The 25,547-nt window shown below is 47.8% G+C and overlaps 1 protein-coding gene across 3 annotated transcripts in view; it reads right to left on the reverse strand.

Moving 5' to 3' along the window:
- The window catches only part of GRIN2A (glutamate ionotropic receptor NMDA type subunit 2A), a 1,360,048-nt gene that overhangs the window by 894,448 nt on the left and 440,053 nt on the right, over positions 1-25,547 (reverse strand). The window lies entirely within an intron of this gene.

The raw sequence follows: 25,547 nt of genomic DNA on the forward strand, positions 1-25,547 counted from the left end.
GTACTGAGGGGAAGGGCCTTCCAGAGGTGTGGGGCAGTCAGTGAGAGAGGGTGCTAGTCGGGTACTGAGGGGAATGGCCTTCCAGAGGTGTGGGGCAGTCAGTGAGAAAGGTTTAAGGCGGGAGAGGGCTTTAGATACAAAGGGGGTAGAAAGAAGACATCCTTGAGAAGAACGCAAGAGTCGGGATGGTGCATAACGAGAAATTAGGGCTGAGATGTAAGGAGGGGCAGAAGAGTGTAAAGCTTTAAAAGTGAGGAGAAGAATGGAGTGTGAGATGCGGGATTTGATTGGAAGCCAGGAGAGGGATTTCATGAGGGGAGATGCTGAGACAGATCTAGGAAAGAGTAGAGTGATTCTGGCAGCAACGTTTAGGATAGATTGTAGGGCAGACAGGTGAGAGGCAGGAAGGCCGGACAGCAGGAGGTTACAGTAATCAAGACGGGAGAGAATGAGGGCCTGAGTCAGAGTTTTAGCAGTCGAGGAACAGAGGAAAGGGCGTATCTTTGTATATTGCAGAGGAAAAAGCGACTGGTTTTAGAAATGTTTTGAATGTGATGGGCGAATGTGAGAGAGGAGGCAGCGTGCTTGGGCTACTGGGTGAATGATCGTAGTTCCAACAGTAATGTGGAAGGAGGTAGTAGGGCCAGGTTTGGCAGGAAGTATGAGGAGCTCTGTTTTAGCCATGTTGAGTTTTTAAGGCGGCGGAGGGCCATCCAGGATGATATAGCAGAGAGACATTCAGAAACTTTGGTTTGTACAGCAGGTGTAAGGTCGGGTGTTGAAAAGTATATTTGTGTGTCGTCAGCATAGAGGTGATAATTAAACCCAAAATATGTTATTAGGTCACCTAGAGAGAGTGTGTACAGAGAAAAGAGAAGAGGTCCCAGGACAGAGCCCTGGGGTACCCCCACAGAGAGATCAATAGAGGAGAAGGAGGTGTTAGCAGAAGAGACACTGGAAGTACGATAGGAGAGGTAGGATGAGATCGAGGATAGAGCTTTGTTCCTAATACCAAGAGTATGGAGAATGTGAAGGAGAAGAGGGTGGTCCAAGGTGTCAAATGCTGCAGAGAGGTCGAGTAATATGAGCAGAGTGTAATGACCTCTGTCTATGGCAGCATGGAGGTCGTCAGTTATTTTAGTGAAGGCTGTTTCCGTGGAGTGAGCAGTGCGGAAGCCAGATTGTAGAGGGTCTAGGAGAGAATAGGTGTTGCGAAAATGGAGCAAGTGAGAGAATACAAGACGTTCAAGGAGTTTAGAGGCAAAAGGCAGGAGGGAGACAGGTCGATAGTTAGAAAAACAGGTTGGGTCAAGCTTGCTGTTTTTGAGTAATGGTATGACTGTTGCATGTTTGAAGGAGGATGGAAAGGTTCCAGAGCAGAGGGAGGAGTTAAAAATGTGTGTGAGCGTAGGGATTATTGTAGGAGCAAGAGGTTTGAGGAGATGGGAGGGAATGGGGTCAAAGAGGGCAAGTGGTAGAGGGAGAAGAGGCGATCAACAGTATCCTCCTCTGAGAAAAAGAGTCAAGGAAGGCAGGAGGAGAGTTAGGAAGAGGTGTAGGATGGGAGGAAGAAACAGAGGGGATGTTCTGACATATGGATTCCACCTTTTCCTTAAAATAGTCAGCAAAGTCCTGAGCGGAGATGGAGGAAGGAGAGGCAGCTGAGGGTGGTTTGAGTAGAGTATCAAAGACAGAGAACAGTCTGCGTGGGTTAGACTTGTGCATGTTGATTAGTGAAGAAAAATAGGCTTGTTTAGCTTGCGAGAGGGCAGAGTTGAAACAGGATAGCATAAATTTGTAGTGAAGGAAGTCTGCGAGAGTATGAGATTTCTTCCAGAGGCGTTCAGAGGAACGAGTGGAGGAATGCAGCATGTGCATGTGGGAATTTAACCAGGGTCTAGGGTTAAAAGGGCGAGTGCGGCAGAGAGAAAGCGGGGCATGTAGATCAAGAGAGGAGGACAAGACAGAGTTGTAGTTCCTGACCAGTTTGTCAGGGTCTGTAGCAGACCTCAGAGAGGAGAGGGAGGAGTGTAACGTGGACTCAAAGTCAGGTAAGTGAATAGAGCGCAGGTTTCTGCAGAACTGGGGGGTAGATGGAGGTGGAGAAGGGGAGAAGCGAGATAGAGAGAATGAGATGAGGTGATGGTCAGAGAGAGGAAAAGGGGAAATGGAGAAATCAGAGAGAGAGAAGTTTTTAGTGAAAACCAGGTCTAAATAGTGGCCATCCTTGTGGGTGCTGGCTGCAGTCCACTGTTGAAGGCCAAAAGAAGAGGTTAGAGAAAGAAAGCGGGAAGCCCAAGGGAGAGAGGGGTCATCAATGTGGCAATTGAAGTCCCCAAGGAGAAGAACAGGGGAGTCTGAGGAGAGAAAGAAAGAGAGCCAGGATTCAAAGTGAGAGAGAAAGGCAGAAGGGGGATGAGTAGAGGTAGGTGGGCGATAGATGACCGCCACATGAACAGGGAGAGGAGAGAAGATCTGGACAGTGTGAACCTCAAAGGAGGGAAAGGCAAGAGAGGGGGGAATAGGAAGAGTTCGGTAACGGCAGAGAGAGGAGAGCAGGAGCCCCACACCTCCACCCCTGCCATCAGGGCGCGGAGTGTGGGAGAAGGAAAGGCCACCATAAGAATGGTGTGAATTAGCATGTGAATTACATGTGGATTAGCATTTCAATGCCCCAGCTCAGATAGGGATTCCAAGCCCAAATCTCCCCAATTTATTTCCCTTATAAGTATAAGGTCCCCCAAAGTATATTCTGTAAGGAAGTGTACTTTATATTGTGTTTTAATGTTTACTATAAGGTTCTATACAGAAAGCACAGGCATATGGTCAAGATGCTAGCTAGTTTGCATAGAATCCATAGTTCAAAGATTAGAGGGATTGCAGAGGGGGAAAACCATTTGGTGAACAGGATATTAAGATTAGAAAGTCTTTGTTTTAATAGACACAGCGGAGCCAAGGAAAAACGGCCCTGTATGTCAAAACTGATAAGCAAGGTTTCTATTGGCAAGTTTTGAATTTATCCCTCCTGTCAGGGAATGCGTCATTTCAATCCCTGCTGTAATTGGCTATTACACTCCTCAATGATTTAGATAGGAATCTAGCCTATATAAGAGCGTGCAGTAAAAGCAGCTCTCTCTCTTTTTCCTGTTGGAGATTGGAAGACAAGCAGCTGCTGGCGGGCCTCTCAAAGGTGCTTCTGTTAAAGTGCTATTCACACAGGAAAGCATGGGGAGGCCTAGCCAGCAGGCTGGATTTCGGTCCAGGAGACCAAAACCAGGGCCCTATCAAGGTAAGCCTTTGCTGAACAGGCGCCTTGCAACTAGGAAAGGGTAGATCTCTTCCCCAGACCCCTGTAAGTGTGTATATTCTCTGTTTCTTGTATTTCTGTGTGTTTCCGAGGTCTTATCCGAATAAACCACAATTTATTTTACTGCATGTTTTGCCTTGTGACTGATCCCTTAAAAATAGAGGTGTATTTGGCTTGCCCTACCATGACAGCCACGCCTGTGCCATGCTCCTGTGGACCGGACTTATGAACCCCGGTTATCAACCCCTAACCGTTATGCTGGTGAACTTCTTGGTTGTCGGGGGGTCCTGAACCAATGTTCCATTCACTTTGAACTACTACCTTTCCATTTCCCCTCTCAACGCTCCATATCTGTATAACAGAACTGTATGTAACGGTATTTGTACTTTGGTCTGACCCACCCAATCTCACATTGGCCCCTGTGGTCTAACCGGCCCCCATTACAGTGTAGGTATGTCTGGTGGTGCACCTGTTGGCTTCAGGACTCCTGAGTCTCCCGCATGATGGTGCGTGGGGAGGACCCGTCCAGACAGGCAGCTGAGGTAGTGTGCTGAGTCTCACCTAGTTCCAGTGCAGCGCCTCCACCTCACCAGGGTCCCTGCGTCCGCAAGGGGATGATCCTGACGAGGAACTCCTCCGTGGTGCTCCTCTCTGTACACTCATTCCACACAGGTACACGAGAGGGTTTCTGACTGAACACATCTTTATTGACACGGCAGGGCAACTGCCCTCCACAATGGGGTATATTCAGCCGATCATCTCGCCCGTGCTCCCTTTAGTTAGGTACGTCACCTAGATCAGGGATTCACTATTCCCGCAGGAATCACTGTCCTGTGCCAGGTCCCTGGACACAGTCTCCCATGGAGTTACTATAACATAACTGACATGCTAGTAGAACTTGAACTAGAACTCCTCCCAGAATAGACTAACTTTTTAACACAGTGCTGTGCCTTATGTAAGCTTCTGAAGCTGACACACCTCTGACATCACTAACCATGGAGTCAGAGCATGTGACCAGTCCCAGCCATACACAGGGCACCCCACCAGGGTGTGAGGGAAAACCTCCATGATTAATACTGGCATGCCCACACTTACCAGGCCTTACTGCCAGCAGGAGAGATGACTGTAGGCATTTTACATGACCGCTACATGTATAAAGAATTTCGGGATGTCTTTGACAAGGTTCAGGATGAGGAACTTCCACCGCATCGCCCGTATGATTGTCCCATCGACTTGTTGCCCTGTGTCATTCCGCCTAGAGGTTGCTCCTATCCACTGTCTCTGCCTGAGAACAAAGCTATGAAACAGTACATTGAGGAGAATCTTCAGAGGGGCTTTATTTGAAAATCTTCCTCACCTGCTGGCGCAGGCTTCTTTTTCATAAAAAAGAAAGATGGATCACTCCGTCCTTGTATAGACTATCGCGGTCTCAAAAAGATTACTGTCAAAAATCGTTATCCTATTCCGTTGATCTCCGAACTGTTCGATAGGCTACATTTTTACCAAGTTGGATCTACAAGGGCCCTACAACTTGGAAAGTATTGGTCGGGGAGTCTAGTAGAAAACGGCCTTGAATAATCGCGATTGGCACTACGAGTACCTAGTGATGCCGTTTGGTCTCTGCAATGCGCCAGCTGTATTCCAAGACTTCGTTAACGAAATCTTCAGGGACCTGCTAGACCAACATGTAATCGTGTACAGTACCTGGATGACATTTTGATCTACTCCAAAAACATTCAGAAACATCCAGTACATGTGAAACAAGTTCTTCAAAGGCTACAGGAAAATATCCCCATTGCTAAACTGGAGAAATGCCAGTTTCACCAAACTTCAACCTCCTACATTATTTCAGACACCTTACTCGCCATGGACCCCGACAAGGTCAAAGCAGTCATGGATTGGCCATGTTCGTTATCTCTTAAAGCCGTCCAAAGATTTATTGAATTCACAAATTATTATTGGCGATTTATTCAAAACTTCTCGTCTATAGTAGCACCGATCACGTCTTTAACCCAAAAAGGAGCTGATCCAGCACACTGGTCTCCCGAAGCCACCACAGCTTTTGAAAAATGAAAGAAAGCTTTTTCTTCTGCTCCCAACTTGGTACACCCAGACCCAGGGTTACCTTTCACGCTGGAAGTAAATGCCTCCGACGTAGGAGTTGGGGAAATACTGTCTCAGAGGAAAAACCCTCAGCTCCATCTGCATCCCTGTGCGTTTTTTTTGTAAAAAAAAAAAATTCTACTGCAGAGAGGAACTACAATGTAGGAAACTGTGAACTCCTTTCAATAAAAATGGAATTAGAAGAATGACATCTTCTTGAGGGTACAGAGACTCCTGTCACTATCCTGACAGACCACAGGAATCTACTCAACATTGAAGGTGCGCGTCGCTTGGGGTCACGATGGGCACGGTGGTCCTTATTTTTCACCCGTTTTAATTTTGTTATATCATATATTCCTGGTTCCAAAAACGTAAAAGCCAATGCACTATCCAGACAATTCCTGGTGGAGGACAGAGCAGAGGATCGTCAACAGACTATAGAGATGCAGCCTCCATTATTAGAACACTTACCTGGAAAATCCTGTGAGATTCTGGGGCAGTCTCACAGTAAATGCCTCAACTTGCTGCAACTTTGCCTTAACATTTCTGTGAGATTCTTAATGGCTCATCGGATTAACACAGACGGGGTCCCTGCAGTCCCATACAAACTAAATGGGACTGCAGGGACCCCTGCTGTGTTAATCCGAAGGGCCATTAAGAGTCTCACAGAAATGTTAAGCAATGTTGCAGCAAGTTAAGGCATTTACTGTGAGATTGCCCCAGAATTTCCCAGGCAAGAGTTCTAATACTCGTGGCTGCACCTGTACTTCCTCCCACACGTATTTTGTCTGCCAACACCTTTGACGTCTTACCACACATTACCAGGGCTCAACGTAACATCCTTGTAGGCCTCAAGGTTCCAGAAGTACGCCTGTTCACTCCAACGAATTTCCATAGGAGAATGATGGAATGGGGTCATACTTCCAAAACAGCTGGTCATCCTGGCCCCAGGAGAACGATCGACTTGTTGGAGCACACCTTCTGGTGGTCAAGCATGTGCAAGGACACTAAAAAAAAATTTGCTTCGTGCAACACATGCGCCCAGAATAAGACGCCTCGCAACATGCCGTCAGGCCTTCTTCAACAGCTGCCAATTCCAGATCTCCCATGGACGCATCTCGCGATGGACTTTATCGTTGAGTTACCCAGCTCTGAAGGATGGATACTATACTGGTGGTCGTGGATCAATTTTCTAAACAGGCGTACTTCATCCCACTTAAAGGTTTGCCTAGTGCTCTCAAACTCTCGGAGATCTCATTAAGGAGATTTTCAGACTCCATGGTACTCCGCAAGTCATTGTCTAGACCGAGGCTCCCAATTCAACTCCCGATTCTGGAGGGTTGTCATGATGGACACCAACTTTACCAACACATTTATATTTCTGGGTACTTGGTTGAACAGAACAAGTTGCAAAATAAATTGTGATTTATTTCCTTGATAGACAAACACACGACATCTGCAGAATACACTTAAAACAACACTTACTGGGATAAGGGAACAAAATAAATTGTCCTTTGCTTGCAAGCGCCAGAAATGCAGCCTTGGTTTAAAAGTTCTGTGGCCAGATCGCCACTTGCCGATCTGATATCGCAGCCACCTAAAAAGTATTTAGTGGAACTTCATTAAAATTCGTTCCAGAGTCACCAGGGCTAATGAATTCCGAAGTTTGGGGCAAATCCTTGGTTACGTTGTTATTAACCGCTTCTCTCCTGGACCGGTTGCCGCTGTGCTGGAACAAAGTCTTGCATCTTTACATCATAGATCAAACTTCAGGAATCACCCTGGGGACACCTTGGGAGCCACGGTTATAGACTGGCCAAAGCTGTGGATCCAATCCCCTTGTGGGAACAATTTTAACCCACCAATAGCCAGGTTGCCCGCAGTTTAAAAGACCGGGCAAAAAGGCTGTCCGGTGGGCAGGGCGCATGGGTCAGGTTGACACCCATGCCACTTAGCATACCTGGGATACACCCATACCTTGGCACCGCTGAGTCTGATTTTTGACCCATACTGCTGCGACACACTTTATTCGAGCAAATACCCAATATGTACCTGGCAGATACCTGGAATGCGCCGCTCCTCACCTCTGACAAGTTCCGTTGCGTTTGCCTTCCCAGCCATGGTTCATGCCTGGCTGACGGGCGGCTGATCTGTTAAATGATAATGATTAGGATTTAATAGGCTGCAATGCTTCGCGTGTCTACCAGATGGCATAAATTCATGAATTGTAATGCAGTATATATATATATATATACTGTGCAGTATTGCAGCCAGCGGGAATAAAATGCTTCAATCCCTGCCTGGAAAATAACGCAATGCACTCGGGCAGAAAACAGTCACAAACCTCAATACACCCGAGTATACCTGAATTCGTGGGACTAGCCGAGCTCGAATAAAGTGTGTCGCCAGTGTAGGTGTCAATAGCTGGCATCTGTTATGCATCAGTATGCTAGTTTTGTATATACTGTGGGTCTCTGGGTCTTTTCATGACTAACACTCTTTGAGATAGGAGGACGCTAAATCAGCGAGACCCCTTTGAGGCTCAGTCATAAAAATACCCCCAGCTCATTCACCCATCTCACAGCTGTGTGCCTGAGGAATTCCTTCCCAGGCTTACAAAAATACATCCTGCCTTACATTTAAAATCTGCAGCTTCTACACACTTTTCCAATCAGGGCTAGTGTTGGGCTCTCCTACACCATTGTGTGTCGGTTAGAGGGTATAGCAAGCAATGCAGTTTGACTTTTAACATAGCAAGCAGGGAATGGCTTGCAAATGGGGAAATAAAAACGTCTGGGACAGGGCAAACACAGTAATACATAGCAAATCAGTTTAACCCCCTCCTTCCCACTGTGGGTCAGGATTAATCAGCCGGGTATAACCTTTATTTTAGGCCTGATTAATCCTCCCCCCGCCACAAGGACCTTCTGCCAAAGTCTGGGCATTTGACTTCATTTTTCATCTGGGTACCATCCGCAAATTAATGGACAAACAGAACGGACTAATCAGTCATTAGAACAGTTCATTCACTGTTTTATCTCAGATGCCCAGGACAATTGGTCTGATCTCCTCCCATGGGCAGAGTTATCACACGATAATCTTAGAAATGAATCCACTCAACAATCTCCTTTTTTCCCAAATTATGGATTCCATCCCTCGGCTCTTCCTTCCACAGTCTCCAGATCTGGAGTTTCCGGCGCCGAGGACAAAATCCAGTGCCTTCAAGATTCTTGGGAGAAAATTCAAAGGAACCTGAGACACGCCGTCAATATGCAAAAGAAACAAGCTGATCGTCACCGTCGGGAGACTCCATCTTACTCTCCTGGACAAAAGGTCTGGCTTTCTACGAAAAATATTCATCTTAAGATCTCTTCACCCAAATTGGCACCCAGATTCATTGGCCCTTTTGTCATTACTGAGAAGATCAATCCTGTCACCTACCGGCTTAAACTGCTGGCAACCATGAAGATCCCTTCCGCCTTTCACATCTCACTACTGAAGTCATTTATCCAGGATCCTCAATCGTCCATTCGGGACGTGCCACCTCAGCCTGTTCTTGCGGAGGGTCAATAGGAGTTTGAGGTGCAGGCAATCCTCGACTCCAGAGTATCAAGGGGGAAACTGCAATACCTCGTTCATTGGAGGGATTTTGGCCCAGAAAAACGTGAAAGGATCCCTCAGGAACAGGATTACGCTTCCAGATTGGTTTGGGCCTTTCACCACAAGTTCCCTTTGAAGCCTACTCTGGGTCGTTCGGAGGTCTCACCTGAAGGGGGGGTACGATCAGGATCGCCGCTGGGCTTCCTCCTCATCACGCATCATGCAGCAGTACCTGTGATGTGCGCAGACCTCTGTGCGTGCGCACCGATGCAATACTCTGGCCACGGAGATACGCCCCACACCATCACCACGGCGCCTACTCTCCCTGGCGATGCGCCCACCTTGCGCCACGCTCCTCGTGCGCCCCTGAACTTTGGCTTGTTATTGGACCCCTGCTCTTTCCTCTCCTCGAGCACGGCTTACAGATACTGACTACTCTCCTCTCTCCAACCCCGGACCACGACATAACCGAACTCTCCTACCCTGACCCGGCTACCCACACCGATTCTGCAATCCGGACCTGCCCTCCGGTTGTAGGGCAGCGGTTAGATACATCCCCACCTCAGCCCTGCGGTCCAGTCTTGTTTGTGGTGAGCACACGTGACAGTGTGTGTGTCTGTGTGGGAGTGTCTGTGTTGGAGTGTGTGTGGGTGGTGGTGTGAATAAATACAGACACCAACCCAAAGTCAGTCATAGTTACTCACCCAAGTGTCACCCACCCACGTGTCAGTCAGTCACAAATCCACCCTAGTGTCAGTCAGTCACCCACCTGTCAGTCACCCACCCAAGTGTCAGTCAGTCACCCACCCAAGTGTCAGTCACCCACCCAAGTGTCAGTCAGTCACCCACCCAAGTGTCAGTCAGTCACCCACCCAAGTGTCAGTCAGTCACCCACCCAAGTGTCAGTCAGTCACCCACCCAAGTGTCCGTCAGTCACCCACCCAAGTGTCCGTCAGTCACCCACCCTAGTGTCCGTCAGTCACCCACCCAAGTGTCAGTCAGTCACCCAAGTGTCAGTCACCCACCCAAGTGTCAGTCAGTCAGTCACCTACCCAAGTATCAGTCAGTCACCCACCCAAGTGTCAGTCAGTCACACAAGTGTCAGTCACCCACCCACCAGTCAGTCAGTCACCCACCCACTGAGTCACCCATCCACCCACCCAAGAGCCAGTCACCCACCCACCCAAGAGCCAGTCACCCAACCACCCAAGTAAGTCACCCACCCAAGTATCAGTGAGTCACCCACCCACCCACATGTCAGTCAGTCAGTCACCCACCCAAGTGTCAGTCAGTCACCCACCCACCCAAGAGCCAGTCACCCAGCCACCCAAGTCAGTCACCCACCCACCCAAGTATCAGTGAGTCACCCACCCACACCAGTGTCAGTCAGTCACCCACCAACCTGTCAGTCACCCACCCACCCACGTGTCAGTCAGTCACCCACCCAAGTGTCAGTCAGTCACCCACCCAAGTATCAGTCAGTCACCCATCCACCCAAGTGTCAGTCAGTCACCCACCCATCAGTCACCCACCCACCCACCCAAGAGCCAGTCACCCAGCCACCCAAGTCAGTCACACACCCAAGTATCAGTGAGTCACCCACCCCCACCAGTGTCAGTCACCCACCCACGCACCGAAGTGTCAGTCAGTATGACGGTGAAGGGGTTAACCAGGCTCATCAGTAAAGTACTGGGGTGCTGGGACCGGGAGATTTCAAGGCTGTAAGTTTCAGGGAGGGTTCGCCAGAGAAAGTCTTTACAGAATGTGTCTCTGTGTCTATGTATCAGGGATCCGGAGTTATGGGATACCCCAAAAATTGTATCCGGAGATTGAGTGATATTCTCGGATACAGCCAAGTACATAACTCCGCCAAACTCTGACGCTGAAAGCGCTATTACAACTCACAGCCAGGATCCCTGCTGCAGCCTCATCCAGACAAGGTAAATGGGTATGAAGGGGTTAAACTATATCTGCAGTTATACCCTGAACCTCTAGTGTAGCAGGGGTTCCCCAGTATAGCAGAGGTACCCAGATACATGCCCAGGTACCAAGAGCCTTAGAGTAGGGGTTCAGGGGCTGCTCCAGCTAGGTGATACAGCTGAGCATGTTTGCAGTGTCTAAAAGTTTTTAAAGTTATTTTCTCATGTGCTAGGAATGAGGCTGGTGACTGTAGGTAAATGATACACTCACTCCACCCCTGACACCAGAATAGGAACTCATAACTTTTAGCACGCAGAAACAGGACACAATATATTTTATTAAATGGTTATATGTTTGATAGGTATATATATTGATAGCCTGTAAATGAACTGTGGGATTTCCAAGTCATGAATTCCAGAAAGCCCAGATGGCTACCAAGCTTGGAGCCTCTGGGCCTGTGCGGAGTCCGTATTTGAAAGCCTCAGAGATGCCACGGTGTTAGAACAGGAGGAGTACTGCAGTTCCGCTTGAGTACCCGCATTCTTGGCTAACACAGGGCTATCCGGCCACTATTTGCCATATCCCAGACCCTGTGGAGCCTGGGCCGCAGGTGGGCTTAGTATGCAAAGAGGCAGAGGTGCCAGGTTGGCGCATGCCCCTTTACAACCTGAGAAAAGGTGCCCTCCCGGCTTTACAATACCGGCAAATCGGTGATTGGTTGGCAGGAGAATTCCCACACTCTGATAGGCTGCCCAGGTTAGTGGATGAGAGCCTGAAACCCTTAAGAGAGCTTGCAGCCAATCAGGAGCACAGATTCCAAGCGCCAAACCAACAGCGGGAAATTCAAAGATGCTCAGAACTGAATAGACGCGAGCCGGCTTCAAGGATTTTGAACTCTGAAAAGTTTCTAAGACCAGCTTTTTAGAACGCAGCATTGCGCCGAAAAGAGTTCCAGGACTTTTGTGAGTAACTACCGGTCATTGAAAAGTGCTCTAAAAAAGGTAATCTTAAGGAATTTCGTTCCAAAAATGGATTTATTCGTTAGCCCCCTTCCCAATAAGTGTGTTAACCTTGTAGATTGTGTTACATTTTGTGTGTGTCTTTTCATGAAATAAATTACAATTTATTTTACCTCGTTGTTTTGCTCAATCAAATGAACCCGGTATAAAAACGTGTTACGAAACCTGGTCTCCTGTGACAGTGAGTCACCCACCCACCCGTCAGTCAGTCACTGTAATGCTTGCGCTCACCACGAACAAGGCGGGACCCCGGTACTGAGGTGGGAAAGAAGAGAACTGTGCACACACAGCAGCGGAGGCATTCCTGGAGGGTGGATAGTCAGTGTTGACGGGTCTGGGTTGGAGAGAGTGGGTTAGTCTTGATACTTGCCGAAAAAACAAATACAAACCAGCACCCACAGAGTGAAATAATGTCCAATGGGGGAAAGTCCAGTGAGTCCAAATGCATGTGGAAATTCCAATCAATGAATCCGTTAAATGTGGACAGATGAAAAAGAGATCATAGTGTACTGTATACTGTAAATAAACTACATAAAACAAAAACAGCAAACGAGGACAGACAACATAAGCTACATATAACACAGAAGCTGAAAAAATAAACTATTTATTATAACAAAGGAGCCTGCTGCAGCGGGTCTTCAAGGGGTTAAAACCCTACTTACAGCAGGGCCGGAATAAGTGAGCGTCTGAGACCAAACAGGGGTGATGGCCAGGTGGAGACCAAGTCCTCCATTAACGCTGTAATGAAGAGAGCGGTGCCTCAAAGCTCCCTCCGATTCAAGGGAACTCCCAGGATGAATGCAGGGATGTGGAGCCAGACAGCTACTCGGCTACACGGCCGAGTGAAGGGGACCTCTCGCACGATGACGTCACTTCCTGTAATGGTGGTCGGAAACGCAACACAGGATCCAGCTAACTCCAAAGGCGCCGTGACCTCTGACCCTACGCTTTTCGTGATTACGTCACTTCCTCAGGGAAACTGATACTTGCCGAGGTCATGGGGAGGAGCCAGTAGGATAGTCAGTGTCCATTATGCCGAGGTCAAGGATGGAGAAGATCAGGTCGCCAGAGGCAAGCTGAGGTCGTTATCCAGAGAGGGATCCAAAGTCGGTAAACATCAGATCAAGCAGCAAGAGAACTATAACTATGTTATTATGGATGGGACAATCTCTGTACTGTTCATTGTGCTGGTTAGCACTAGGAACTAGTCCCTTGCCCTATTAGGGTATGTTATTATTGCTCACCATCATATTGGAGTGTTCCCAACGGAAGAATTATTATTTAGTATTGGGACTCATATATTCAGGTGCACTGGTTACCCACATTTAGCAAGAGAACAAGGCTAGGCCGAGGCTAGGAACAGAATGAGGAAAGCACAAGGCTACCAGGAACAGCAACGTTAGACTCAGAGAGCTGGGTATTTGTAGGACAGCTGGGCGAATCAGAAAGAGGGGAGAAGCAGAGGCGTGGCCTCCGGAGGCAGAGATTGGCTGCAAGGTGCAGGGGACAGTTGGGAGAGACTTGCCTTGCAACTGTGGAGCGGTGCACGACCTCACATGTGCACGACGCGCGTCGCGGGGGGGAAGAGCCAAGCTCCGTAGCAGGGTACAAAGACCTCTGTGTGCGTGCGCGCTCTGTAAGCGGCACAGAGGTGTGTGAAGCAGCAGGTAAGGAGGGAACACGCCGCGGGTGACGCGTTCTCCCGATTCCTTACAATACCCCCATCCCCTTGAGGAGCGTCTCCAATATGGTTTGTGGGGAAATCTGGCATGGAACCGCCCCAACAGAATAGGAGCATGTACCTGGTAATGGGGTAACCAGGACCTCTCTTCAGGTCCAAACCCTTTCCAATGAACGAGGTACTGTATGGACCCTCTGTAACGTCTTGAGTTGATAATAAACTGGATTTCGTACTTTTCTTGTCCTTGAACGATAATAGGCGGTGGTTTCGAGGAAGTATCTGGAAACTGAGCGCTCTGGAAAACGGTCTTCAAAAGAGACACATGGAAGTCAGTGGGAATTTTCATGGAGAGGAAGATGTAGACGGTATACTACCGGATTAACTTGCTCCAAAATAGAGAATGGGCCCAGAAACCTTGGAGCCAATTTAAGAGTTAGTGTCTTGAGCCTGATGTTCTTTGATGAGAGCCTCTTGCCCTTGGTTTGAAGTTGGGTGCCTTACGGCGATGACGATCAGCCTGTGACTTCTGTCTGCGAACTGCCTCCTCGAGAGACCTCTGAATCCTTCTCCAAGAGTCTTGTAGGGAATTAATTCTGTTGTCCGCTGATGGAACCCCGGAAGGAGAAGTAATGGGGAGCCATGCCTGATGAAAACCATAATTAATAAAGAACGGGGATTCCTGTGTAGATCCATTCCTAAGCGAATTGTGAGCGAACTCTGCCCATGGGAGGAGATCCACCCAGTCATCCTGCACATCACAGATGAAGCACCTCAAGTATTGTTCTAGAGTTTGGTTTGTCCTCTCCGTCTGTCCATTGGTTTGAGGGCGATACCATGAAGAAAAATGAAGTGAGATATCCATCCTCTGAGCAAATGCACACCAAAATGTTGAAATAAATTGAGATCCGCGATCGGACATTAATTAAAGATCTCCTTGATGAAGATAACTGCCAAGGTAGCGGAATTGGAAAGGCCTTTGAGAGGAACGAAGTGTGATTGCTTCGAAAATCTATTGACGACAACTAGAATGATGTTCATTCCTCTGCAAATACGTGTAGGAAGTTGAACAATAACGTCCATCGAAAGATGACTCCAGGGACGATCCGGTATGGGCAGGGTATACTGTATAAAAGGCCAGGTGGCTCTCTGCGAGTGGTCTTGTTTCGAGTGCAAGTAGAGCAGGATTTGATGAATTCTTCGATGTCTTTGAGCACCTTAGGACACCAAAAGTTTCGTCTGATGATATCCGAAGTTCTTCTGGTACCGGTATGATCGGCGGACTTAGACGAATGATCCCACTCTACAAAGAATTCGCAAAATTGTGGAGCAGCGTACAAACAACCCTCCGGCCTGCCAGATGGAGAAATTGACAAGTTTGGTCAATGACACTGGCTCAAATTTTCTAAAAGTCTGGTTTCCATGGCTGGCACAAACCGACAGCACGGGGGTGAGCAATGCCACCATTTGGCTGTGATAGCGCAAGGTGAGTTCTCCTTCAACGAATGGCAGTAGTCGCACCACAAGGACGGAGATGACTGATAGGGACAATTGTAGCCTCAGCTCAAGTGGTTAGCTAGGACGCACGAGGAGTTCGAGAGGTCTGGAAAAACGGCGGCTCACGGCAGAACCAGTAGCGGTGGCAGCGGGCGTCCCCCCCTTCCCCATCCCCCCCTCCTCCCCTGGTGTGTCCCCCCCTCTCCCCTGAGTCTTTGTGTAAGTGTGTTTATGTGTGAATTGAAGTGGCAGTAAATACAGCAAAGAAGTTGACACATGTTATACTATGCTTTATAACTGCTATATATGTCTGAAAACTGAATAAAACATAAAGTTGGAAAACAAAAACAACCCTCCGGCAACTCAGACCACTAGGAATGTGCGTATGGGTAGCCAAAATCCCATCAAGGACGTCAAAAGAATTAGCAGAGATAATATAGTTAGAAGGAAGAATAGTCTCAGAGATCTCTTCAGTCTTGTCTTCTACCACGAATTGGCGGGATAAAGCAATAGCTTTCAAAATTTTTGATCCAGGAATATAAGAAAGTAGATAATTGAATCTAGAGAAGAAGAGAGACCAGCGGGCCTGAGATGCACCGAGGCGACGATCACTTTCAATGTAGAGCAAGATTTTATGATCCGTGAGGATTGAGATGGGATTCTCAGTACCTTCCAAAAGATGTCTCCATTCTTGAAGTGCAAGCTTAATAGCCAAGAGTTCTCGATTGCCGATGTCATAATTTTGCTCTGCAGAAGAAAACTTTTTAGAAAAGAAACCACAAGGGTGTAGCTTGACTTGAGGTGTTTGCCTCTGTGAGAGAATAGCCCCGGCCCCAACATCCGATGCATCCCCTTCCAGAGTGAAGGGAAGTTTGGGATCCGGATGACGTGAGATGGGGGTGAACACAAAAGCTTTCTTGAGTGACTCAAAGGCTTGAAGTGCTGTAGGTGACCAGGAAGATGTATTAGCTCCTTTATTAGTTGAAGCAGTGTTAGGAGCCACAGAAGAAGAAACATTTCGAATAAATTTACGGTAATAATTAGCGACCCCAAAAAAACGTTGAATTGCCTTGAGAGATGTAAGTTGTGGCCACTCCAACACCGCCTTGAGTTTATCATGGTCCATGGAGAATCCAGAATCCGAGATAATATAACCCAGGAATGATGTAAAAGTTTGATGAAATTGGCATTTTTCGAGTTCTGTGTATAGATGATTCTCCCGAAGACGAGACCGAACCAGCTTGGTATGATGAATGTGTTCAGAGAGGGATTTGGAAAAAATAAGAATATCATTGTAACAGGGACTTACCCCTGTTAAGAAACTTGCCTCTGATCCAGCAGTGTGCTGGTTAATTGCACACCTGCAATCAGCCAACCCCACCTGCCCAATCAGAGCTATGTGAAATTGTGTCATGTGAGACACAGGAAGGAGATTTTCCTGAGCTTACAATTGGAGCTGACCCAGACACCTATATTCCTGGACACAGGGGACCCAGGAACCTACCAGAGACTGAAATGAAGGGCCACCTGCTTTAGGGTATCTCTTGAGACTTTGGGGTGATAGGCTGGTAATGGGAATATCCCTCCAGCCCTGCAGATAGGGGCTGGGGAAGTAAGTTAGCCCTTACACAGGGATAGGTGTTTGTTGTTTTTGTATATTTCTGTTTGCTGTGCTATTTAAGGGAACAGGCAATAAAGCCTAATTTTAATTTCACCTTAAAACAGTCTCCATTGCGTACCTCTGTACATGTCTCTTACATATGGTGTCAGAAGTGGGATGAGAGGTGGTTCTTGAAGTTCAAAGGGGCCCCAGAGACTGCCTGTGAAAAAAATTGTGCTTTTGCCTGCATATAGTTCCTGCAAACAGTCTGAGCAACAAACCAAAGAATCACATGCAGCAGAGACCAGAATTAAAGGGCTAACATCCAGGCAGGAAAACTATACTGCACTGAAGAATGCCACAAGCCACAGTTGGACTGGGAGGACTGCGACAGACGGTGACCCACACAAGGGACTGATGCTGGGACCAGAGTCTACCCCACCACTGGTGAAAGAAAAAAAACCCTGGGAATTTAAAATGGTCGCCCAGCTGAAGTCAAATACAGACTCTGCAAGAATGGGGAAGAAAATGTGTTCCTGGTGTAAAGAGCCCGGCCACACGGAGCAGTGTCACTTCAGGTCTTATTCAGATAATGAGGATGATCCCTTCGTGGCCCCAGAAAAAGGGCAGCAGTCAGGGGACTATTTTTTTCAATGAGCTAAGGAAGTGCAGCAGCAAGCAGTGCGCTGGGGTCACAAGGAAGTGCAGCAGCAGCAAGCAGTGCGCTGGGGTCACAAGGAACTACAGCAGCAGTAAGCAGTGCGCTGGGGTCACAAGGAAGTGCAGCAGCAGTAAGCAGTGCGCTGGGGTCACAAGGAAGTGCAGCAGCAGCAAGCAGTGCGCTGGGGTCACAGGGAAGTGCAGCAGTAAGCAGTGCGCTGGGGTCACAAGGAAGTGCAGCAGTAAGCAGTGCGCTGGGGTCACAAGGAAGTGCAGCAGCAAGCAGGGCGCTGGGGTCACAGGGAAGTGCAGCAGCAAGCAGTGCGCTGGGGTCACAAGGAAGTGCAGCAGTAAGCAGTGCGCTGGGGTCACAAGGAAGTGCAGCAGTAAGCAGTGCGCTGGGGTCACAAGGAAGTGCAGCAGCAAGCAGTGCGCTGGGGTCACAAGGACGTGCAGCAGTAAGCAGTGCGCTGGGGTCACAAGGAACTGCAGCAGCAAGCAGTGCGCTGGGGTCACAAGGACGTGCAGCAGTAAGCAGTGCGCTGGGGTCACAAGGAAGTGCAGCAGCAAGCAGTGCGCTGGGGTCACAAGGACGTGCAGCAGTAAGCAGTGCGCTGGGGTCACAAGGAAGTGCAGCAGCAAGCAGTGCGCTGGGGTCACAAGGACGTGCAGCAGTAAGCAGTGCGCTGGGGTCACAAGGAAGTGCAGCAGCAAGCAGTGCGCTGGGGTCACAAGGAAGTGCAGCAGCAAGCAGTGCGCTGGGGTCACAAGGAACTGCAGCAGCAAGCAGTGCGCTGGGGTCACAAGGACGTGCAGCAGTAAGCAGTGCGCTGGGGTCACAAGGAAGTGCAGCAGCAAGCAGTGCGCTGGGGTCACAAGGAAGTGCAGCAGCAAGCAGTGCGCTGGGGTCACAAGGACGTGCAGCAGTAAGCAGTGCGCTGGGGTCACAAGGACGTGCAGCAGTAAGCAGTGCGCTGGGGTCACAAGGAACTGCAGCAGCAAGCAGTGCGCTGGGGTCACAAGGACGTGCAGCAGTAAGCAGTGCGCTGGAGTCACAAGGAAGTGCAGCAGCAAGCAGTGCGCTGGGGTCACAAGGACGTGCAGCAGTAAGCAGTGCGCTGGGGTCACAAGGAAGTGCAGCAGCAAGCAGTGCGCTGGGGTCACAAGGAAGTGCAGCAGTAAGCAGTGCGCTGGGGTCACAAGGAAGTGCAGCAGCAAGCAGTGCGCTGGGGTCACAAGGAAGTGCAGCAGTAAGCAGTGCGCTGGGGTCACAAGGACGTGCAGCAGTAAGCAGTGCGCTGGGGTCACAAGGAACTGCAGCAGCAAGCAGTGTGCTGGGGTCACAGGGAAGTGCAGCAGTAAGCAGTGCGCTGGGGTCACAAGGAAGTGCAGCAGCAAGCAGTGCGCTGGGGTCACAAGGAAGTGCAGCAGTAAGCAGTGCGCTGGGGTCACAAGGAAGTGCAGCAGCAAGCAGTGCGCTGGGGTCACAAGGAAGTGCAGCAGTAAGCAGTGCGCTGGGGTCACAAGGAAGTGCAGCAGCAAGCAGTGCGCTGGGGTCACAAGGAAGTGCAGCAGTAAGCAGTGCGCTGGGGTCACAAGGACGTGCAGCAGTAAGCAGTGCGCTGGGGTCACAAGGAACTGCAGCAGCAAGCAGTGCGCTGGGGTCACAAGGACGTGCAGCAGTAAGCAGTGCGCTGGGGTCACAAGGAAGTGCAGCAGCAAGCAGTGCGCTGGGGTCACAAGGAAGTGCAGCAGCAAGCAGTGCGCTGGGGTCACAAGGAAGGTACAGAAGTTTTACTTAGCAAGTGCACACCCAGTATCACTAATGAGAGAATTTGTGCACAGTACTGCTGATCTTGTAAAACATACTAAAGTAAAGAAGAAAAAGTCTACAGAGACGCCTGTGAGAGCTACAAACTCTGCAAGCAAAGTCTGCCCACCTGTAGGACTACCAGCTGGGGTTCTAGAGAATACAGTGGCAACAGCTGCAATAGCGCCTCCTGAGGTCAGGAAGGGAAATACACCTGATAGCCCCAAAATGGAGGACAAGATGCGGCGTTCCTGTAATGAACCTGACCCCACGGAAGAGTGGCCCTTCCAGTCCGATAAGGAGGAAGACATCTCTTATGGGGAACCCGAACTGAGTAACACCCACAGAACACCCCAAGAATTGTGGGGGTGCCTGAACTCGGTACGAACCGAAAAGACCGCGCTCTATGATGACGAATGTGATCGGCAGGAGGAAGAGCGGGAGCAGCAGATCGCTGAATATTTACGCCACCTAACGCAACTGTAAGGAAAACATGGCGGATACAGTGAAGCTGCTGAAGTTTCAAATAAAGGAGACCCCAGTATCCCTGAAGGGACGTTGTCATCCAAAACAAAAAGGCGGAAAAAGAAAAGCGGTTCTTCACTTACCGTGGAAGGAACAGACACGTCCGCAGATCCTGTGGAGGAAAAGGGGGGCCGAGATGCCCTACAGCCTAGAGAAAATGCAGAATTCGTCCCGCGGATAACCGAATATCCAGAGGGCCCAAGGCAGAAGTTGTGTACCCCAAAGAAGTGTCTGTCCGGTGCCAACAGTGAGGAACCCTCAACCAGTCATCCCAGGGAAGCGGAGCCGGAACCAGTGAGTGACGATCCCTTGACCAGCCCTGAAGATGCCCTGAAAATTGCCAAGTGTGACTGTGACGATGACACGTTACCTTTGCTATCAATTAAAGGCATTTGCCCGGCAAAGTAACCCCTGAGTCATCAAATGCGTGTTTAAAGTGTCAGCTCTGTGGCGAATGCCATTTTATAAAATGTAGAAGGTGTGTGGTGCTCCAAAAAACAGCCTATTAATTTAAAAATACACTTGATTGAAGAATCCTGCAAATGTGTACTCCCCAAAGGCACTGTAGTAAGGGACCTCACAATTAAGTGACCCAACATAATGTATCGGAATGGAGATTTTTCAAGTGAAATATAATAACTCACTCTTACTGGAATGCATGATGCAGATTGCACAGACTTTCTCCCCAGCAGGGGGTGTGCTTCCGATGTTTCAGTATGCTGACCAGAAAGACAAATAGGAAAAAGCAGGCGCCGGCACTACAGGAACAAAAAAACAAAACTGAAAGTGGTGGTACGTCCCACATATTGCTTACCACATCCGCAATTCAAAACATAGATTACGAATGTGGTATCGCAATTAATGAAGGACGCAGCAGGGAACGCAATACATGCACCTATATTTTTACCATCTAGTCTGTCCATTTGTTTGGTATGTTATTTCTTGTTTTTAGTAGGAATACTCATAGTTTATTTTATGATATTTCGTTTTATTTTGTATTGTTTTTTTGTTATTTGATTAGGTTCCTGCGTTAGGAAGACATGCCTGGGACTCCGATCGGCATTTTTAATATTGTAGATGTCTTTTTGTTCATGTTGTTAATAAAGTTGACATTTTTTGTATTCCTCACGTTGCGTGCTGACGTCATCACGCGGACGCTGTTCCTGAAAGTTTCAGGAAGTGAATGCTGATGAATTGCAGCACGCTACAGAGGACTATAAAAACGGGCAGGTGAGCACTTTAAAGTCACCTTGAAAAAGAGCTTATGCTCGAAACGCGTTGGTGGGGGGCTCTGTACCCCATAATGTGGCTGTTACTCTTGCTGGAAACCATTAAATAATTCTTTTTAATGGGCACACGCTCTTTGGATGTTCTTTCATTTTTGTTTTTTTTGTTCCTGTACTGCCGGCGCCTGCTTTTTCCTATTTGTCTTTCTGGTGTTTTATAAAGGCTGCTAGCCTGTGGTTAAGGGGTTAATTGGGGAAGTACGTCTGGGACTGTGAAGAATACAGAATTGCAACACTGCCTTAATCACAGACTCAAGTGGCTACATGACTTGTGGTTAAATAATTGTTCCGAGATTACAACAAATGTTTGATGTGGTTAGTGTCAATTTAGGTCAATTGTATCATTACTCTGGCTGTGGGAAAATGCAGTTTGAAGCCCACAGATCAGAAGCTTATCCAATAAACGGTATAACTTTCGTTGGGAATGTACTAGTGTTCTGATTTGTTGTATGCAAACGATTAGGAGGGAGTAAATAAGGCACCTGGCCCCGATGGCATACATCCAAGAGTTCTCAAGGAGTTAAGCGCAGTAATAGCCAAACCATTATATTTAATATTCAAGGACTCCATTTCCACAGGCTTAGTACCACAAGATTGGCGTAAAGCAGATGTGGTGCCTATATTTAAAAAGGGAGCTACAGTAGATCACAACCAGGAAATTACAGACCTGTAAGCCTGACTTCAATAGTAGGGAAACTACTTGAAGGTTTAATACGGGATAATATTCAGGAATACCTAATGGAAAACAAAATTATTAGTAATAGTCAGCATGGATTTATGAAGGATAGATCTTGCCAAACTAACCTTATTTGTTTCTTTGAGGAGGTAAGTAGGAATTTAGACACGGGTAATGCAGTTGATGTGGTCTACTTAGATTTTGCAAAGGCTTTTGATACGGTTTCACACAAGAGGTTGGTGTACAAAATAAAGGAAATTGGATTCAGTAATAATATATGCACCTGGATTGAAAACTGGTTAAAGGACAGACAACAGAGGGTTGTCATAAATGGAACTTTTTCAGGTTGGGCTAAAGTCGTGAGTGGAGTAACCTCAGGGATCGGTACTGGGACCCCTTCTTTTTAACTTGTTTATTAATGACCTTGAGGTTGGGATCGAGAGCAAAGTCTCCATCTTTGCTGATGATACTAAATTGTGTAAGGTAATAGAATCAGAGCAGGAGGTAATTTCTCTTCAGAAGGACTTGGAGAGACTGGAAACGTGGGCAGGTAAATGGCAAATGAGGTTTAATACAGATAAATGTAAGGTTATGCATTTGGGATGCAAGAATAAAAAGGCGACTTACAAATTAAATGGAGATATATTGGGGGAATCCTTGATGGAGAAGGATTTAGGAGTGCTTGTAGACAGCAGGCTTAGCAATAGTGCCCAATGTCATGCAGTAGCTGCAAAGGCAAACAAGATCTTATCTTGCATCAAACGGCAATGGATGGAAGGGAAGTAAACATAATTATGCCCCTTTACAAAGCATTAGTAAGACCACACCTTGAATATGGAGTACAATTTTGGGCACCAATCCTAAGAAAAGACATTATGGAACTAGAGAGAGTGCAGAGAAGGGTCACCAAATTAATAAAGGGGATGGACAATCTAACTTATGAGGAGAGGCTAGCTAAATTAGATTTATTTACATTAGAAAAGAGGCGTCTAAGAGGGGATATAATAACTATATACAAATATATTCGGGGACAGTACAAGGAGCTTTCAAAAGAACTATTCATCCCACGGGCAGTACTAAGGACTCGGGGGTATCCCTTAAGGTTGGAGGAAAGGAAATTTCACCAGCAACAAAGGAAAGGGTTCTTTACAGTAAGGGCAGTTACAATGTGGGATTCATTACCCATGGAGACTGTGATGGCAGATACAATAGATTTGTTCAAAAAAAGGTTGGACATCTTTTTAGATGGGAAAGGTATACAGGGATATACCAAATAAGTATACATGGGAAGGATGTTGAACCAGGGATTAATCTGATTGCCAATTCTTGGAGTCAGGAAGGAATTAATTTTTCCCCTTAATGGGGTTTTTTGTTTGCCTTCCTCTGGATCAATAAGTATAGATATAGGATAAAGTATCTGTTGTCTACATTTAGCATAGGTTGAACTTGATGGACGGAAGTCTTTTTTCTACCTCATCTACTATGTAACTATGTAACTATGTAACATGTAGACTGATTTTATTAATGGTACCATGTGTGTAAATGCATAAACAGGCCTGGCCCCTGTGTAGGTACCGTTACAGTTATGTGAGGTGGGAGGGATTTACATGACAGTCAGGGGACCGCAGATACATTAAAAGATTCTGCTGTAAAATCAAGAAGGGGGTGGGGGTGAAGAGGAGTTTTATCACCATCACAGATTTGATCCCCGCTCAGGATTTCGTTAGATCTAAGGACTGGAAACTAATTCTGCAAGGGCAGAACGAAATTCTTTTATTTGGCTGAAATATAGGGGTGGCAAGTTGCGCCCCTAGCCAAAAGCCTGCCCTGTTGCCTGAACACTAAGTCCAGAAACCTGTTATTTCATTGGCATGTGTGTTGATTTGTGATATTTTGGTAATTCAAGCTGTGTGTGTTCTTTATGTGAATAAACCCAATTTATTTTAGTTCATGTTTTTATTCAATCAAAGGATCCAGATGGTAAAAGGTGTTAAAAAGGTTGGTCTCTCGTGACAGTGACTGATCTGCTCCGGGTACAATTGAAACTGGAGAGGGAAGATAATGCTGAGTTACAGAAGACTGTTCTCGCAATGTACTCTGAATCCGGGACCGACATGGAGGATCTAAGGACAGATCTAGATACAGCAAACGCTACTATTACCGCCATGGATGGAAAACAGAGCAAATCTGATAGACTGAGGAAAGCAGAAATATGAGGAGGCACTGAAAGAGATTACAGTCTTTCAGCAAGAGGTTCGCAAGTGCCATAGAGAGGTGGATATATCCCAGAAAGATGTTCATACTCTCCGCATAGCACTCGATGCCTCACACCAAGAGATCAGCTGTTGCCGCACAGAACTGGAAGTCTCTTCACCGTCTCGCTGAGGAGCTGGACATCTCACAAAAAACTATCCTCTGTCTTAATATGAATCTCAAAGTCTCTCAGAAGGAGCTTCAGACCCTCAACCTACAGATGGAAGTCTCACACCAGGAGACCGGGTGTCTCAAAGCAGAAGTGCGTAAATGGAAGGACGGATACAAGGAGGCCCTGAATATTACAGACTGCAAAAAGAGACAATTTAAGACTGAAAGAAGAAAATTCGGAGTTGACAAACCACGTCAATGAAAGAATGAAAAGCTCACGAGCTTGAAAAAATAAATAGACTTTTGGACGATGAGAAGTTTGAAGCAGAGCACCGACTGCAGAACCAACAGCAAGGTCTGCGTACGCACCTCGAGAAGCCCGAGGAGAAGCAGCGAACTCTGCAGGAAGAAAATCTGCAGCTGCTAAGGAAATACAACTGCAAGGTCTGCGTACGCACCTCGAGAAGGCCGAGGAGAGGCAGCGAACTCTGCAGGAAGATAATCTGCAGCTGCTAAGGAAATACAACTGCAAGGTCTGCGTACGCACCTCGAGAAGGCCGAGGAGAGGCAGCGAACTCTGCAGGAAGATAATCTGCAGCTGCTAAGGAAATACAACTGCAAGGTCTGCGTACGCACCTCGAGAAGGCCGAGGAGAGGCAGCGAACTCTGCAGGAAGACAATCTGCAGCTGCTAAGGAAATACAACTGCAAGGTCTGCGTACGCACCTCGAGAAGGCCGAGGAGAGGCAGCGAACTCTGCAGGAAGACAATCTGCAGCTGCTAAGGAAATACAACTGCAAGGTCTGCGTACGCACCTCGAGAAGGCCGAGGAGAGGCAGCGAACTCTGCAGGAAGATAATCTGCAGCTGCTAAGGAAATACAACTGCAAGGTCTGCGTACGCACCTCGAGAAGGCCGAGGAGAGGCAGCGAACCCTGCAGGAAGACAATCTGCAGCTGCTAAGGAAATACAACTGCAAGGTCTGCGTACGCACCCCGAGAAGGCCGAGGAGAGGCAGCGAACTCTGCAGGAAGACAATCTGCAGCTGCTAAGGAAATACAACTGCAAGGTCTGCGTACGCACCCCGAGAAGGCCGAGGAGAGGCAGCGAACTCTGCAGGAAGACAATCTGCAGCTGCTAAGGAAATACAACTGCAAGGTCTGCGTACGCACCCCGAGAAGGCCGAGGAGAGGCAGCGAACTCTGCAGGAAGACAATCTGCAGCTGCTAAGGAAATACAACTGCTGCAGGAACGTCTGATTACCCAGTGCGTCCTCGCAAAGCAGCAGGATAAACTGAAGGCTACCCTGAGCATCACCAAAGCATCGCTGGAGGCTAAGCTTAGAGGCCAGGTGACTCGGTACAAGAGGGGGCGCAAAAAGGTCCAGAAACTGAGACGAGTATCTGCGGCCCAAGCGAAGAAGCTCACAGGGCTCCACAAGAAGGTCCAGAAGCTGCTAAAATGGCTGATGAATTTGTGACCAGTCAAGCTATGACACACACAC

Source organism: Ascaphus truei, chromosome 11, assembly GCF_040206685.1.
Source record: "Ascaphus truei isolate aAscTru1 chromosome 11, aAscTru1.hap1, whole genome shotgun sequence".
In the NCBI taxonomy this organism is placed as follows: domain Eukaryota; kingdom Metazoa; phylum Chordata; class Amphibia; order Anura; family Ascaphidae; genus Ascaphus; species Ascaphus truei.